Here is a 19,548-nt window from a genome sequence, read left to right on the forward strand (position 1 = left end):
AAAGAAAACGCCTTGGGGTTTTAAGTTTAAAAAGATTACACAGACCTATAATTAACATAAATTATTCTGTATATATGCAAAAAAAGCTCCGTTGTCTTAAGAAATTAATTGTAAGTTTTTCTAAATTCATGATGATTTAATGTCAAATCAAGGTGTAAGAATTTAATGGCTCAATGGGTATACATTTATTTAAATAATGGTTTTATATCTGGGTAATATAGAATAAATTTGGATTTTAAGAGAAGTAATTTTAATGTTAAATAAAATTGAATTTTAAGCTCTAAAAAATGTAGCAGTACTGCCCGTCGCTCTAATATAAGAATTAGAATAAGCTCCGTAACAAAGTAGATTTTTGCCGGAAGGAGGATCTTGAAATTAATATAATATAGCTTAAGTAAAAGCATTTCATTTACACTGAGCTGAATTTAGAAATTGGACTCTAATATTATAAATTTTATAAAAATTATAAACTTTTAATTTAATTGATTATTTTAGTATAATAAAGCAATTTAATCTTTAATAATGTAGGAGATTGAAAATAGTATTATATAAAGAAATTTTAAACAAGTAACAATCAAAGGTACCCTGTTATGTAAACTTAGAATTTGTAAGAGTTTAATTAAATTTATATTATAAAATTTTCTCGAAAATATTGAGTAATAAATTATTTTGTACTATGTTGTTGATGTAACATTAAATTATCTTATAGAATTGAGATTTATTCGATTTATTTTATAACTCCTAGTTAAATTAAGAAAAGGTTATCCTTGCTATCAATAGTATATGATTTGAGTTTAAAAAGATATTTTAACTTATTGATTTGCTAATTTTTAAGGGGCCTATCTCATTAATTTTTATATTATTTAATAAATCTCAATATTATTTAGTTAAATTTTAAGCTTAAGAACAGCTTTAATATAAAGTTTTAACATTTATAACTAAAATTTTAATGTGATTAAAAAAGTCTTAGTTATATTTATTTGTCGTTTTAAATTAATAAAATTATTAAATAATTAATTTTTAACCATTAAAGTAGATTTATTAAAAAAAAAATTAAAAAATATAGAAATAGACCTATAAATAAATAATATCAGAACAAATTTAGAGTAACGATCTGTTAATAAAGACAAATAAACATTCTCTTTTATTTAATAAAAGTAAAAAGTATAAGCCTGCAACAAAAATACACCTGAAAATTAATAAACAAGGCCGGGAACGAGAATCTCATTATTGACGGTGAAAGGGTGTAGCATAATCTATATTAGCCAATTTTAATTAGGATGTGTATGAATGTTGGTTGAACGTCCGGAAATTTGGTTTTATTATTTAAATATAATATATTGCAATCGGGAATATATTTCTAAGTGAAAATGCTAAATAACTAACAGTACGATAAGACAGCCTGATAGAGCTTTATATACTTAGTTTCTTATTAAGTATCAAATTTTAATATAGTCTAGTAACAGCAGAGTTGTATATTTTTGGGGCAATAAAAGAATAAAAATTAAACTTCTTATTAATAAATTTTATTTAATTAAGTTAACTTTATTATAAAATTTAATAGAGAGAAGGTTACTTAGGGGACTAACGCGTTATTAAAGTTGAGAGTTCTTTATCGACACTTTAGATTGCGACCTCGATGTTGAATTAATATAATCTCTTTGAGGGGCAGCTTTTTTATTTAATGGTTCTGTTCGACCGGTTGTCATTCATAAAATTTTTACAATGATTTGAGTTCAATTACCGGTGTGAGCCAGGTTGGTTTTCTATCTTTAGTCTAATTTTTACGTGTTTTAGGTAGAAAGGATTAGCCTTAAATTATTCATTTACTAAGTTGGCAGATTAGTTGGCAATTGATATTAGAATCTTGTATAAAAATTAAATTTACTTATAGTAGTGTTTTTAAATTTATTTTATAATCATTTTTTCTTATTCGTATTTTTAGTGGTTGGGGTTTTTGTTAGAGTGCATATTTATAGTGTTTTATTTGAAGCGTAAATTTAGGTTTATATTCAAATTCCGTAAGGGTCCTAATAAGGTTGGCTTCACTGGAATTACAATCCTTGGATGGCATTAAATTATTTATTAAAGTTAGCAACTACTTCTCTTCTTTCTAAATTAATTTCCTATGCCCCACAAGTTTTTTCTTTATTTATAGTTTATTTTGCCTTGTGAAGAGTTGTTCACTTAGTTCTTCTTTTATTAATTTTTATTTAGGGGGTTTATTTTTTTTTGTTGTATCTAGATTTGGTGTTTTACACTTTAATGGCCGAGGGTGGATCATCTAATACGAAATATATGCTTTACTTGGCGCCATCAACCACCCGTGGGGTGGCGCAACACAATTTCATATGTAAGTCAGAATAGCTTTAATTTTTTTGTCCTTGTTATTTTTGTGGTCTTGTTCTTTTATTTTGAATGAATTTCATTATACCAAAGTTTAGTTTGATTTACTTTAAGTGTCATTTCCATATTTGTTTTTATGTTTGCTAGGTCTCATTCTTGCTGAACTAAATCGCACTCCTTTTGATTTTATGCTGAGGGAGAGCTCTGAGTTTAGGTATCTCGTTTTAAATATCAGAGTACGGAGTGGTGGGTTTTGCTGCTTTTATTTTTAGCTGAGTATGGTAGAATCAATTTTTAATACAGTTACTTAGTTAGTTGTATATTTTTGGGAGGTGTGCGAGAGCTTATTTTTAGGAGCTCATTGGCTCTTTTTGTTAATTGATATTATTTTGAGTTCGGGGCACTTTACCCTCGGTTTTCGCGTATGACAGAATTAATATACTTAGCCTGAAAATACTTTCTTCCTGTCTCTCTCAATTTATATATTTTTTTTTATAATATAAAGTTGCTAATTCTAGAAAAAAACAAAGTTAAGGGTGCACCTAAAGGCAAGGAGTTGGATGCAGGTGTCTCTAACATAATAGAGAACAACTAAAAAATTAATGATTTTGATATTTTTATGTATTTCTTAAGATTTCATGGGCATGATCCTTAGTCTAAATTTTAGGAGGCTTAAACTCTGTAAATTATTTTCAAGATAATTGCTTTATTTAGCTAAATAATTATTCCCACAATTATTTAAGAAATTTTTTCTGCAGGTAAAGTGATTAAAGGTCTTGGTCAAAAAATATAAAAAATACATTAAAGTTAGATTGCCCATCAAGAATATAAGGGTCTCGGCGGGTCGGGCCCCAATTCAAGTTAATAAGATACAAATCATTCCTAATTATTTAATCGAAAAATTGTAATTTGATTAGAAGGATTATGAGCTTCTTTCTAATTTATTTTTGTGAGTAATAGGATAAATTTAATAAATGGCAAATAGTACTAACTGAGAGCATAGCACCCCCCTCCTAATTGATTAGGGTATCGACCGAAGGATAAGCGTAAGCGAAACAAAATATCATCAGTTGAAATATTGAATCGGGGGTAACTAAAGGATTTTAGCAGGGAAGAAATTTTGTGTCTTCCTAGAAGATAAGGGGTGTCATTTAAGGCTAATGATTACTAATCCTCATATAAGCATGACAAATCCAAATAAGTCTTTTAAAATGAATAATACGGGGTGAAAAGGGGATCCTATCTGAGTTTTGGAATTAACTCCTAATGGGGGTTATTTGATCCTGTTTGAAATGTCCAAAAATAGAAAGGTGCACTAATGTTTATCCGGCGAATAATGAATGGTAGAACAAAGTGGAAATGGTAACATATCCGCGTGAGTGGTGGCGTTATCTACTGCGAATCCCCCCTCAAATTCACTGTACTAATCATTAAAACCTATGTAGGGATTGCTGACAAATAAATTTGTAATTACTGTGGCGGCCTCAAAATGACATTTGTCCCAAATTAATTACATACCCTATGAAAGCAAGTTGCTATTACTAAAAAATAAAGATTAAAGACTCCTATGCGTCAAGGTTATTTATAAGTGATATTTGATGAATAATAGATCCCTCGTCCTACATAGGAGTACAAGGGCAAATGAAGAATATAGAGGCTACATTGGCGTGTTACGTCGTAGCATAAAGCCATCCGTAGTTTCGTCGGTAAATATGGAGCTACTATATTTGATGAGTGGCTACATCTGCCTGTGTAAATGTATTGCTAAGATAAGCCTGTGCGATAATTTGGGCTTACTAAGGCATAATCCTAGAAGAGATCCAAAATTTCATCAGGCTGAAATATTAATAGGGGGCATGGAAGATTACTAAAGCATTTATTTGTAATTTTAAAAAGAGGGGTGGTACTTTGGTAGCGTGTTCCTTTTTCCCTGTCATCTCTCTCAACGGTATAATGCATCCTTAAGCGCGGCGCGGTGTGAGGAGTGTCGGAAGTTAGCGATAGTATGTACAGGGCAGAACGAATAAGATGGGTACACCCTCTCTTTTAAATTGCCAATAATGCTTTAGTAGATCTTCCTGCCCCTATTAATATTTCAGCCTGATGAAATTTTGGATCTCTTCTAGGATTATGCCTAGTAACCCAAATTATCACAGGCTTATTCTTAGCAATACATTACACAGCAGATGTAACCATCTCATTCAATATAGTAGCTCATATTACCCGAGACGTAAACTACGGATGGCTTCTACGAGTCATACACGCCAATGGAGCCTCTATATTCTTCATTGCCCTGTACCTCCATGTAGGACGAGGGATCTATTATTCATCATATACTTATAAAATAACTTGAACGATAGGAGTCTTAATCTTATTTTTAGTAATAGCAACTGCTTTCATAGGGTATGTATTAATTTGAGGACAAATGTCATTTTGAGCCGCCACAGTAATTACAAATTTATTGTCAGCAATCCCTTACATAGGTTTAATATTAGTACAGTGAATTTGAGGGGGATTCGCAGTAGATAACGCCACACTCACGCGATTTTTTACATTCCACTTTGTTCTACCATTCATTATCGCCGGAATAACATTAGTGCACCTTCTATTTTTACATCAAACAGGATCAAATAACCCCCTAGGAGTTAATTCCAACTCAGATAGGATCCCCTTTCACCCGTATTATTCATTTAAAGACTTATTTGGATTTATCATGCTTATATGAGGATTAGTATCATTAGCTTTAATACACCCCTATCTTCTAGGAGACACAGAAAATTTTATCCCTGCAAATCCTTTAGTTACCCCCGTTCATATTCAACCTGAATGATATTTTTTGTTCGCTTACGCTATCCTTCGGTCGATCCCTAACAAATTAGGAGGGGCTGCTGCTCTAGTAGTATCTATTGCCATTTTATTAATTTTACCTATTACTCAAAAAATAAATTAAAAAGAACTCAATTTAATCCTTTTAATCAAATAAATTTTTGATTAATAATTAATATTGTAATCTTATTAACTTGAATTGGGGCCCGACCGGCCGAAGACCCTTATATTCTTGTAGGGCAAATCTTAACTTTAATGTATTTTTTATATTTTTTGACAAGACCTTTAATCACTTTAACCTGAGAAAAAATTCTTAAATAATGTGAATAATTATTTAGCTTAAATAAAGCAATTATCTTGAAAATAATTTACAGGAGTTTAAGCCTCCTAATAATTTAGCCTAAGAATCATGCCCATGAAATCTTAAAGAAAACAAAAAATATCAAAATCATTAATTTTTTATTGTTCTCTATTATGTTAGGACACCTGCATCAACTCCTTGCTTTAGCAAACCTTAACTTTGTTTTTCTAAATTAGCAACTTTATAATAATAAAAAAAATTATTAAATTGAGAGAGACAGGAAGAAAGGATTTTCAGGCTAAGTATATTAATTTGTCATACCGAAACCGAGGTAAAGTGCCCCGAACTCAAATAAATCAATAACAAAAAAAGAGCCAATGAGTCCTAAAAATAAGCCTCTCGCACCACCTCCAAAAAATATACAACTAACTAAGTAACTTATAAAAATGATTCTACCATACTCAGCTAAAAATAAAAGAGCAAACCCACCACTCCCGTACTCGATATTAAAACCGGATACTAACTCAGACTCTCCCTCAGCAAAATCAAAAGGAGTGCGATTAGTTTCAGCAAGAATAGAACCTAGCCAACATAAAAAAATAGGAAATGACACTAAAGTAAATCAAACTAAACTTTGGTATAAATGAAATTCATTCAAATTAAAAGAACCAACCACAAAAATAAAAGACAAAAAAATTAAAGCTATTCTGACTTCATATGAAATTGTTTGCGCCACCCCACGGGTGGCGCCAAGTAAAGCATAATTTCTATTAGATGATCACCCTCTGGCCATTAAAGTGTAAACACCAAATCTAGTACAACAAAAAAAAAATAAACCCCCTAAATAAAAATTAATAAAAGAAGAACTAAGTGGAACAACTCTTCAAAGCAAAATAACTATAAATAAAGAAAAAACTGGGGCAAAATAAAAGGAATTAAATTAGAAAGAAGAGGAATAGTTTGCTAACTTTAATAAATAATTTAATTGCATCCCCAAAAGATTGTAAAATTCCAGTGAAGCCAACCTTATTAGGACCCTTACGAATTTGAATATAACCTAAAATTTTACGCTCAATAACACTATAAATGCGACTCTAACCAAAACCCCAACCACTAAAAATAAATAAGAAAAATTATTATAAATAAATTTAAAAACACTACTAAGTAAAATTTAATTTTATATAAAGATTCTAAATCAATTGCACTAATCTGCCAACTTAGTAAATAAATAATTTAATGCTTAATCCTTTCGTACTAAAACACTAAAATTAAACTAAAAGATAGAAACCAACCTGGCTCACACCGGTTTGAACTCAAATCATGTAAAAATTTAATGGTCGAACAGACCATCTAATAAAAATGCTGCCCCTCAAAGAATTTTTAATTCAACATCGAGGTCGCAATCTAAAGTGTCGATAAGAACTCTCAACTTTAATAACGCTGTTATCCCTAAGGTAACTTCTATTAAATTTTATAATAAAAGTTAATTAATTAAATAAAATTTATTAATAAGAAGTTAATTTTATTCTTTTATTGCCCCAATAAAATATACAACCTGGTTACTAACTAATAAAAATTTTAATACTTAATAGATAAGTATATAAAGCTCTATAGGGTCTTATCGTCTGATTAGTTATTTAAGCATTTTCACTTAAAATTTTATTTCAATATATTTAAATAAATAAAACAAAGCCACGTTCAACCATTCATACAATCCTCTAATTAAAAGGCTAATGATTATGCTACCTTTGCACGGTCATAATACCGCGGCCCTTAAATTTTCAGTGGGCAGGCTATACTTTTATTTTATAAAAAAGAAATGTTTTTGTTAAACAATCGTTACTTAATTTGTCGAATTAATTTATTTTATCTATTATATTTTTAATTTATTTTAAAAAAATTCTACTAATTGAATAATTATTAATAAATTTTATTAATTTAAACCGACAAATAAAATATAACTAAACTTTTTTTAAATCACATTAAATTAGTTATTAAATTAAACTTATTATATTAAAGCTGTTCTTAAGCTAAAATTTAACTAAATAATATATAAAGATATAAATAATTAAATTAAGAGATAGCCCCCTTAAATTTAGCAATCAATTAATTAAAATATATTTTTAAAACTCAATCAATACTATGATAGCAAGGATAAACCTTTTTAATTTAACTAGATATAAAATAAATCGAATAAAATCTCAATTCTATAAATAATTTTTAATGTTAATTCAACAACAAGTACAAAATAATTTATTACTCTTTATTTTTCGAGAAAATTTTATAAAAAATTAATTAAACTCACACTAATACAAAAGGTACCTTTTGAGTACTTTTAAAATTTTTTATATTTAATACTATTTCAACTTCCCCCTACGGATTATATAAAATTAAATTTTCTTTATTATACTAAAAAATCAATTAAATTAAAAAGTTATAATTTTAAAAATTATAATATTAGAGTCAATTCTAAATCAGCTCAGTGTAAATGAAATGCTTTACTTAAGCTATATTATATTAATCAAGATCCTCCTTCCGGAAAATCTACTTTGTTACGACTTATCTAATTTTATAATTAGAGCGACGGGCGATATGTACATATTTTAGAGCTAAATTCAATTTTATTAACATAAAATTACTCTTAAATCCAATTTATCTATATTTACCAAATATAAAACCATTATTTAAATAAATGTAACCCATTGAGCCATTAAAATTCTACACCTTGATTTGACTTAAATCATATGAAAATTTTAGAAAAAACTTACAAATTAATTCTTAAGACAACGGTATATAAGAAAATTTAATGTTAATTATAGTGTAGTATCTTTTAACTAACAGGTTCCTCTAATAAGAATAAAATACCGCCAAATTCTTTAGGTTTTAAAAATTACTACCTTAGATATTTTATAAAATAAATAACTGGGTATCTAATCCAGGTCTTTTAATTAAAGTTTTAATTAAAATATAGGTTTACATAAAATAAAACTCAATTTCACTTAATTTTTTACTGTAAATAACTTTTATATTAAATTTTCTAAGAAGATTTATTAAACCGTAAGGTATAACCGCGAATGCTGGCACAAAATTTATTCAGAATTCACATAAATTTTTACGCCTAAATTAGTTTCATAATATAAAATACTGCCCTATTACATGTATAAAATTTATAAGATAAATCATTAAGCTAAAATCAAACTTTTCTGCCCAAAGTATAAACCCCCATATTTTTTTAACTATTTTTTTAAGCATAATAGTTAAAAAAATATTATATTAAATATTTATATATATATATATATGTGTATATATATATATATATATATATATAATAAATTTAAACATATTATTATAGCCTTAATTGATTGGTTATTTTGGATTAATCTTTGATTATTTATTCGTTAATTTTTATTATTAATTTTAAGTATATTGATGGTTACGTTATTTTTTTTTTATACATATAAAATATGTATATATATATATATAGATATTTTTATTTATTAATAAATATATATATTTATCCATATGTATATACTAATATATTCATATAAATAAATATATATGTATATATATATATATATATATATATATATACTACACATAACCTCATTAACGCAAAAAAAACATTAAAACATCTTATAATGTACTAAGAAAAAATTAATAATGTGCCTGAAAAAAGGGCTATTTTGATAGAATAGATCATGTATTTGTACCTTTATTTATAAATAATAGAATTGCACTATTTCTGTTAAATTCAAAATTTAATGTTCATTTAAACTAATTTATAAATTTTATGAGCCTAACCAACCACACACACACAACTAATATAAAGGTAAGCTAAATAAGCTAAAGGGTTCATACCCCTTCTATAAGAGTTAAATCTCTTCCTTTTTAATGTTCTTTAAAAATTATCAATTAACATTTATAACCACTACATTTTTAGGCACTTTAATGGCAGTATCGTCTAACTCATGAATTCTTTGTTGAATCGGCCTAGAAATTAACCTAATAAGATTCATCCCTTTAATTTTAAGAGACCTTAATTTTAAATCTACAGAGACAGCAATCAAATATTTTTTAACCCAGGCGGTCGCTTCTGTCATTTTAATCACAGCTGCATCCTTTACAGCCCTTCAAATAAAAAATTATTACTTAGAAAGAATAAACTTTTTTTTATTTTCAGCCCTGTCTATCAAAGCAGGCCTAGCCCCCTTTCACATCTGATTTCCTCAAGTTACTGAATTCATCTCTTGATTTAAATGTTTTATCATCTTCACCTGGCAAAAAATTGCCCCATTCATATTAATTATTAACTTTAATATTAGTATGTTTACTTATTTTATTATTATTATATCAGCAACTGCTGGTGCACTTGGAGGGCTTAACCAAATAAGTAGAAAAATTCTATTAACCTATTCTTCGATTTCACACTCAGCATGAATACTCATATTAGCCTCTTTGTCTTTAAAATTTTGAACTTTTTATTTTTTAATTTATTTTTTTGTTTTATCTCCAATCATTTTCATTATAAATTTTTTAAATTTAAAAAAAATCAAAGAAATTAATTCCTCTAAAATTAATCTTAAAACGAAACTCGTACTAAGAGCTCTAATTATATCACTTGGGGGGCTCCCCCCGTTCTTAGGATTTTTAAGAAAATTAATCGCCTTAGCAGTAGCTGTAAAAACTTTTCCCATAGTAATTATAATTACATTGGTTGCGTCTTCTTTAGTTTCACTTTATTTTTACACTAAAATATTTTTTAATTCTTTAACAGCTAGCCTTCCTGAAAAAAAAATCTCATCGAGTAATAAAAAAATTAATAAATTCATCATTTTCTCCCTAACCGGGAATTTAATTTTATCAAATTTAGTTTTATTAATTTAAAGTTTTAAGTTAATAAAACTAAAAGCCTTCAAAGCTTTAATTAAGATGGGAGCCTTAAACTTTAAGTTAAGAGCTTAGCGCCACTTTAAGATTTGCAATCCTAACTCATAATTGAATACATAACATTATAATAAAAGAGTACACCACTCGTAATTAAATTTACAGTTTAACACCTAAACTCAGCCATTTTATTTATGAAACGTTGATTTTTTTCAACCAACCACAAAAATATTGGAACTATGTATTTAATTTTTGGAATTTGATCTGCTATGGTCGGCACCGCATTTAGAGTTTTAATCCGCTTGGAATTAGGTCAGCCAGGTTCTTTTATTGGAGACGACCAAATTTATAATGTAATAGTAACAGCCCATGCTTTTATTATAATTTTCTTCATAGTTATACCTATTATAATTGGGGGGTTTGGAAACTGACTAGTTCCACTAATAATCGGCGCCCCAGATATGGCGTTCCCTCGAATAAATAATATAAGTTTTTGACTTCTTCCACCTTCATTAATCTTACTTTTATCAGGAGGACTGGTGGAAAGAGGAGCAGGCACAGGTTGAACTGTATACCCCCCTTTATCAAGAGGCATCGCCCATGCTGGGGCTTCTGTAGATTTATCAATTTTCAGACTTCACCTTGCTGGAGCAAGTTCAATCTTGGGGGCAGTAAATTTTATTACAACTATCATCAACATACGAGTTGAAGGTATGACTTGGGACCGAACTCCTTTATTTGTTTGATCAGTTTTTTTTAACCGCTATCCTTCTCCTGCTTTCCCTTCCAGTTCTTGCTGGAGCCATTACAATACTTTTAACAGATCGTAACCTAAACACCTCATTTTTCGACCCTGCCGGGGGCGGCGACCCTATCTTGTACCAACACTTGTTTTGATTTTTTGGTCACCCAGAAGTTTATATTTTAATTCTTCCTGGATTTGGCATAATTTCACATATTATTACATTTGAAAGAGGTAAAAAACAAACTTTCGGTCAATTAGGTATAATTTACGCAATAATAGCAATCGGTCTTCTAGGATTTATCGTTTGAGCACATCATATATTTACTGTGGGAATAGATGTAGACACTCGTGCTTACTTTACAGCCGCCACTATAATTATTGCCATCCCCACAGGAGTAAAAATTTTTAGCTGAGTGGCGACACTTCAAGGAAGTGCTTTAACTATCACCCCAACTTTAATATGAGCCATAGGTTTTGTATTTTTATTTACTGTGGGGGGTCTTACAGGAATTACTTTAGCTAACTCTTCACTTGACATCGTACTTCACGACACTTACTATGTAGTCGCCCACTTTCACTATGTTCTATCTATAGGGGCTGTATTTGCAATTATAGGAGGCTTAATTCATTGATTTCCTTTATTTACAGGAATAAATTTAAATCCTAAGTGACTAAAAATTCAATTTTATACTATGTTTATCGGAGTTAATATAACATTTTTCCCCCAACACTTTCTAGGACTAAACGGCATGCCTCGACGTTACTCAGACTACCCCGATGCATTTACTACTTGAAACGTTTTATCTTCGTTAGGAAGTTACACCTCAGTAGCTGCCGTTCTTCTATTCAGCTTTATTATTTGGGAATCTATTTCGACTGCCCGCCCTAGAGTCCATAACTTTATTTACTCTTCATCAATTGAGTGATTTCAAAATATACCCCCATCTGAACACTCATACTCGGAGCTATCCTTAGTCACACATTTTTAATGTGGCAGATTAGTGCAGTGAACTTAAAATTCAAAAATGAATAATTTATTCTTTTAAAAATTGCAACTTGAGCGGCTTTAGGGTTCCAAAACGCTTCTTCACCTTTAATAGAACAATTAATCTTTTTCCATGATCACACCCTAACAATTTTGATTTTAATTATTTCTATTGTAGGGTTTAATTTATTCTCAACTATACACAACACAAATATTGACCAACATATAATAGAATCCCAAGGTTTAGAACTATTTTGAACTATTGTCCCAAGTTTTATTTTAATTTTTATCGGACTTCCTTCTATTCGCTTATTATACTTACTAGATGAGGTATATAGCCCGGCAATCACCATTAAAACTATCGGACATCAATGATATTGATCTTATGAGTATTCAGATTTTATTAACTTAGAATTTGACTCATACATAATTCCGTCAAATGAAATAAGAATGAATATATTTCGTTTAATTGACGTTGATAACCGAATAATAGTCCCTCTGAACTCCCAAGTCCGCACTTTAATTACAGCTGCTGATGTTTTACACTCATGAACAGTCCCAAGAATGGGAATTAAAGCTGACGCTGTGCCAAGACGCCTAAACCAAGTTAATTTTTATACAAACCGCCCTGGACTATTTTTCGGGCAATGCTCAGAAATTTGCGGAGCAAACCATAGATTTATGCCCATCGTAATTGAAACAATCCCAGGAAAAAACTTCATTAAGTGAGTAAAAAATATATCTAAGTAAACTATTCATTAAATGGCTGAAAGTAAGCGTCGGTCTCTTAAACCGTTTTATAACAATTTAACAAATGTTTTTAATGAAAAAATTAGTTAACATTATTTATAATATAGTTTTGTCAAGACTAAGTAGTTTTAAAAACATTTTTTTATTCCTCAAATAGCACCCATTATATGGCTGTCTCTTTTTTTATTGTTCTCTTGGTTATTCCTTCTGTCTGTAATTAAAATTTCTAATATTAAAAATACTAATATGAATGCCAACGTTGGTCAAACTAATACCCCACTTAGTGACGACGGAACCGATCATATAAATTGAAAATGATAATAACTAATTTATTTTCAGTGTTTGACCCTTCATCTATAATTTTTATATCTTTAAACTGAATTAGATCATTAATTGTTTTAATGATCTTAACGCCTATGTTTTGAGCCACCCCTAATAAATTTTTTTTACTGACCCTAAGAATTTGCAAAAAACTTCATGATGAATTTAAGATATTGCTAGGACCCCACTCATCAGTAGGAAGAACTATCCAATTTATCTCTTTATTAATATTTATTCTAATAAATAATTTTATGGGGTTATTTCCGTATATTTTTACAGCTTCAAGACACATAATTTTAACCTTAACTTTAAGATTACCTCTATGACTATCATTTATGATGTACGGCTGATTAAATTATACCAAACATATGTTCGCCCATTTAGTGCCACAGAGCACTCCAAATTTATTAATACCATTTATAGTCCTAATCGAATCAATTAGAAATGTAATCCGGCCTTTAACTTTAGCAGTCCGACTTATAGCTAACATGGTAGCAGGACACTTATTAATAACTCTGTTAAGCAACCAAACAGCAGCCGCCTCTAACTTAATCTTAGCTAGATTAATCCTAACCCAAATTCTTTTGTTAACCCTAGAATCTGCTGTAGCTATAATTCAATCTTACGTTTTAAAGGTCACTATTTATAAAATTATGAAGAGAGACACGGCTACTATTTGCATACGACTATAATTTTATATCCTGAATCAAGCTCAAGTTAAATTTTAAGAGCAACACAAATTTTGCTCTTAGAGTCGTAGTCCATTTAGAATATTATTCTGCTCGACCTGCTCTTCAATTATTACTTCGATGAGATAAATTAGTGTTTTGTCATCGACTTATCACTTCAATAGTGTGTAACTGCGATTATATTGAATTATAATTTAATTATCTTAATGAACTGGCAAGAAGTGTGGTTGTATGGAAATAGAGACGCGCTTGTTCGAATAAGGCTACTATTTGGGCAGGGCTACTATTTGAGCAGGGCTACTATTTGAGCACGGTCACTATTTACAAAATTTTGAAATAGACACGGCTACACTCTAAATAAAATCATTACCAAATCATTACCAAAATGCACACGTATATGACTCTGCAGAAACGGTAATAATAACCACCAGCCGGTAAAGAAATTAATTGAACCCGAAGTGGTAATAAAGAACACTTTTTGGGATAAAATTAATACCTTGATGTATGACAGATGTACTACAATATGTAGTAAAATGTCTACCGCCTGGTAATAAAGCATACCACTTTGTACACGGTGTGCTATTCATACCCGTATTAATGCTTTTCATATGCATACCCCATTATTAATAAATGTTGTGCAGATTTCCACCGAAAAGAATAGATTTTTTGCTTTTCTTTACAATAATCTTTCAATCAAAAATTATATTTATTGTAAAATAGTTTTGAAACATACATAATTATAAAATTTAAGTATAATGCAAACTATGGAATTACATACACACAACACACACATGTATACATATTTACACGAAGTTGAAATCTGCTCCGATTTCCAACTTAAATTTTTGTTTCACTGAAAAAATAAACGCATAAGATTATTATTAACTACTTCCTATTATTATGATGGTGTTCGATCACCATCTTGATAAGGCACCTACATACATGTGATAATTTGATACTTACCTGTTTCAACAATTCTATATAATTCCCAGAAGTTTTTATCAGTTTTTTCACTGATAAAAACTTCTGGACAGAATGGATTAATTTCGCCATGTTGACTTGAGTTGAGCTGAGCGGAAACTAAAACTGACAAATGCTCCACTGTTTAGCGTCTCACAATTATCACCAAATGTATTAAAATTCTTACCTCCATGGTAATAAACTACACCAAAATGTAGATCTCATTAGCACCAATTTGTACTGCGCTTTACAAAAATTATGGTAAAGAGTGTTATCTAAATTTGTAGGATATAATTACCGACTCGTAGGAATTTATTACCAAAATTATAAAGATAACTTAAAACATTGCGGTGGATGGCCAGTTACCCGGTTGGTATTGATACGGTACTAACCCCGTATAATTTTTGTAGGACGCGTAATTACCAACAGCTCGGTAAAGACGCTTATTAAGAATTCTTTACCAAGTTGCTAAGAGTGTACTATTTGAGCACGGCTACTATTAGAGCAACGGCTACTATTTGAGTTTTTACGGTAGTTTGAACCTTTACAGACTTTACAGAAGTTGAGACTTCTGAGAAACTACGGCACTGTCAGTCTCCAATTCTCTCAAATAATGCTGACGAGTTGAGACAGGTAATGCCGTAGCTTCCCAGAATTCTCTATTTGTGTAAAGGTTCAAACTTTGGTGGAACAAGAATACATTAAGTTTGGTCAATTTGGAATTAAATGAGTAAGAAATTATGTAATCCATATAAGGGCAAAACTAATATCAAACTTGCTGAAATTAACGTTGGTCACCTAATTCGTTGCTTTAAATACATAGCTTTAATTACATAGCTTTAAATTCTTTAAATTATTTTTTTTATTATATTCCAAATTCAGTTATTCTCCCGACAAATGAAGGACCAGGAAGTGATAATCATCGTGCATAAGGAAGGACCCTTAATCCCTCCAGGACCGCGGAGGAATATTTCATGGAAATCCGATTTCCTAGTTCCACACACCGTCCCCACAAATTTGGGAGCAGACGGGTGCCCATTCATTAAATTGTCGTACTGCATAATAGTAAGAAGACATTATAATGCTTTGCTAAAAATTGGGTATAGTCACGCAGGGATTGATTTCTCGGTATTGAAGTTGCTACCGCGTGGTAATACTGGTTTGTCAAAACTTGCTACTTAAATTAACTTTTATATTGAGCTATTACTAAACAGACGATGCTTATCAATACCACTTTGGTAGAGTTACACATATCGTAATACCATTTGGCCTTATTTTAATATTCGATTTCTAAGTGTTTCTAAAATTCGCATTTTCGTAAATCTTTAATTACCAAGATTTTTACGTGCAGGTTACCGTCGCCAAATTTGTCAATTTGCAAATCATGGTTCCCATACATATCGGGACTTCTGTCTTTTCTGACCTCGCTGACTTTGAGGAGGTCTCCCTCGCTTACAAGAGTCAGTTGCAACGCAGCCTTTCCGAACAGTCGCTCGCCTCCTGGGCCTCGTCTGACATTACATTTTCGAGCTGTTGGTCATTAATGGACGGTAGTGAAGGTGAAAGTGGTGATGATAGCATCAGCGTGGCGTCATCGTCCAGACCGCCATCGTACAATTCAGAGTGGAAGTTTGCACCTCTTGAGACGCGTAAGACATTAAATAAACGTCTATTTGAAATTTGACATTTATATTCATTTGACAGAAATTTGATGTGATTACAAATGTCGAAAATTTTAAGTTTTGATACGACGACTGGCCACTGAGTTTAAAAATATGTATGCCAATCACAAAATTCACAATTTCAGAGATCAAAATTCACATCAAAATTCGGATAATATGTACTTGGACAGGCTTATTTTTTATTTACATATGCATGTAATTGACGTATGTATGTATGTAATTTTCGTATAGCTCCTCCATCGTACGAGGACCCTGATGAATTGCCATGAAAGTGACCAGGCTGACTTGAAAAATACGGCTGGATCCGCTTCGAAAATTTTTCGCTTGAAATTCGGCTCTAATGGCGCATAATATGCGTCAATTGCTAAGATTACATTGCCGATTACCTATTTTAAATAAACATTGTATTCACCGGATTTTTAAAAGTTTAAACTTTGCAAGCACTTTTGGACAATGCTTACCGTGCAAGTATTTAATGCGTCTTGATTACTACCTACATATATTCTGCAGAATGATCTGATTGTTCCAAAAAAATCATGGGTTAATTGACTAATATGTATGAAAAGTTTGCCTGGTGCTGGGTTTGACATACTAATGTACAAAATTAAATATTTATGTGACTTAACCACTGTAATTTTTTCTAAATATGTATGTATGTCCTTTACCTGAAATAAATTTACAAACTTATTTGTACAGTATTATTCGCAAATTCGTACACATTTCTTTAGTTGTCTTTGAACTGCTATGTGGTGAATCGTGATGAAATTTCATTTTCATGAAGTGATGAGGCGAGATGAGACTTATTTATCTCATTTCATTCCATCTCATTGGAAATTCTATGTATACACAATGTATGTCCATAAGTCCATATACACATATGTACACAAATTGCACTGTACGTTCCAAAGCTGTATACCAAAAACAATAAATTTTTGAAATTTATGTTTAGGTTTACAAAATTTAGAACAGAATCTTAAGTTTTATAGGTTTACTTATGCACGTATGTATGTATGTAGCACCTTTATATGCGTTTGCCTGCAAATATTCAGAATAAACCGAATATGTGTACATACATACGTAGCAACTTATGCAATTTAAAAATATAAAATTCCAGCGTGTTAACTCTGTGAGCATTTAGCATGTTTGAAAATATGGATCTTCAATTCAGCTTTCTCCGGAAAACTTTCACCTTACTTACCCGGGAGATCATCGATGCCCCGATTTCACCATTGAAAACCTTTAGCATACTTACTTACTTTCCCCGCATAGTTTTTCATTTACTCTGAAATCTCGCAGCTGGGAGAACACTACTTTCTCCAACATAAAATTTATGCTTTTGACTGAGATAATTTGTCTATAAAAAACATGCTTAAGCGGTTGAAGGAAATTAATTTTGAGCGACGATCACTAGTTTTTTCGGCTGGAGAGACATTAAGAGGTTCATTAGTGTTTAATGGGACTGAGCGAACGTTGAATATTTACGGTGAGAAAATTGTAAATTAGTCAAGCCTTTTGAATTAAATAAGTATGTACTTCAAGTGTCTAGTTTTTAAATTTGGCAACACTTATTTGCAGATTTTAACATTATGCTAACAGGCGTTGTCCGCCAGTCGACACGTTATAGACCTTATTCTGAAGGCAAGAAATTCGTGGACGATTATTTACACAAAACTTTGACAACCTATTCAAAAACTAAGGTGACCAAAGGAGGCAAGTACTCAACTTTACTGTGACAATATTTTTTTAAATCTTCCATAAGTATGTTCATATAAGTACTATACTGATTTCATAATTGCACCTTATCGGCCAATTAAAATCTTCATGATTTCCTATAAAAGACGAAATATTTCTCAACCAGTTTCCAATTACGCTGTTATTTCGATAAATATTTTGTTGTTCCCTACAATCCCATGAAGAAGACAATTGTCGAAACATTGTGACAATAAATGCTTTTTTAGTTAACCCACCATGTCCGTCTCAACTGATTCAAAACATGATTTTATTAATGGCTGGCCCACACACATACACACACGCATTATCTGTAATTGCATTTGTTATTACGTGTGCAGACGATTTTGTATCAATTCCTCGCGCAAGTAGGGCTGACATCCCGTTCGAGTTGGACTTGCCGGAAACGTTATGGTCAACTTTCATCGGCGGTTTGGGATACACGGTTTACCGTGTCGTCTTCGTTGGCAGGCCAAACAGTCCACTTTTCTTCAAAGAATCGTTCCTTGACGTCCGTGAGATCGTCATCATTGGGTTAGCAAACCCAACTGCGGATGTGTTCATGGCACAATTTAATGACGTGAAGGTAATTAGAACTAATTAATTAGTAATTTCCACAATGTTAGAAATCTGATATACATAAAGGGTGTAAATTTAATCCGGTAACATTTTTCACTGCAAAGAAAATGCTTGTTTTTCGAAACTGCAGGTATTACAAAAACCAATTTTCCTCAGAAGTTACCTTACTATTTAGGCTGTTCACCACGTAGTTCGATCATGCCCTAAAGGTTATGCTTCATGCACTGTGCAATATGATTTTCGTCGTGCTCAAAACCCACAAGGTACCATAACTTCATACATGAATTTCAGGGCCCCTATCAAAGATTGGCTTAATTTCCTTGCTGTCCTGTATGTTCAATTTTGTCAGTGTAATTTAGGATACAACTCAATTTGCGAGTCATTGGTCCAGATCTGGACCAATCCTCTGGCCATATCCTCTGGCCAGAGGATATGGCGACAAAATTCTTGAGGCAGTCAAATCCCCATTATTTCATAGCTTTTATGTCAATACAACATTGTCATCAATATTTTCAGGGGACAGATGATTTTAATTGGTTAGATTATAAGTTCGGTCAACACATAATGCTGATCCGACGGTAGTTTTCACCACAATGGGCTATTTGTGCACGATTTTAATTTAATCCATTTTACGTTTTTCCGCTCCATTCCACTTTTTGGACAAAAACTTCAACTTAAATCAGGAAATTGGAGTATAGTCATTGATTTTCTGGTAGGTGGGACCCTTTTGGATTGTTCGGGTCATTTTTCAA

General features: G+C 30.9%; 2 long non-coding RNA genes and 2 pseudogenes across 2 annotated transcripts; 3 read left to right on the forward strand and 1 right to left on the reverse strand.

The window, feature by feature from the left end:
* Positions 1-4,351: 4,351 nt before the first annotated feature.
* Positions 4,352-5,161, forward strand: LOC118437981 (annotated as a pseudogene).
* A 5,177-nt stretch (positions 5,162-10,338) lies between these two features.
* On the forward strand, positions 10,339-12,351 carry LOC118437983 (annotated as a pseudogene).
* Positions 12,352-14,614: 2,263 nt separating this feature from the next.
* LOC118437985 lies at positions 14,615-15,234 on the reverse strand. The gene is made up of 3 exons (XR_004836524.1): positions 14,995-15,234; positions 14,811-14,933; positions 14,615-14,700 (listed from the first exon to the last, which is right to left on the reverse strand). It is a non-coding gene; the product is annotated as an uncharacterized LOC118437985 (long non-coding RNA).
* A 1,039-nt stretch (positions 15,235-16,273) lies between these two features.
* On the forward strand, positions 16,274-17,198 carry LOC118437984. Its single transcript, XR_004836523.1, has 2 exons — positions 16,274-16,456; positions 16,721-17,198. It is a non-coding gene; the product is annotated as an uncharacterized LOC118437984 (long non-coding RNA).
* The last annotated feature ends 2,350 nt before the right edge of the window (positions 17,199-19,548 follow it).

Source organism: Folsomia candida, unplaced genomic scaffold (assembly GCF_002217175.1).
Source record: "Folsomia candida strain VU population unplaced genomic scaffold, ASM221717v1 Fcan01_Sc018, whole genome shotgun sequence".
NCBI lineage: Eukaryota > Metazoa > Arthropoda > Collembola > Entomobryomorpha > Isotomidae > Folsomia > Folsomia candida.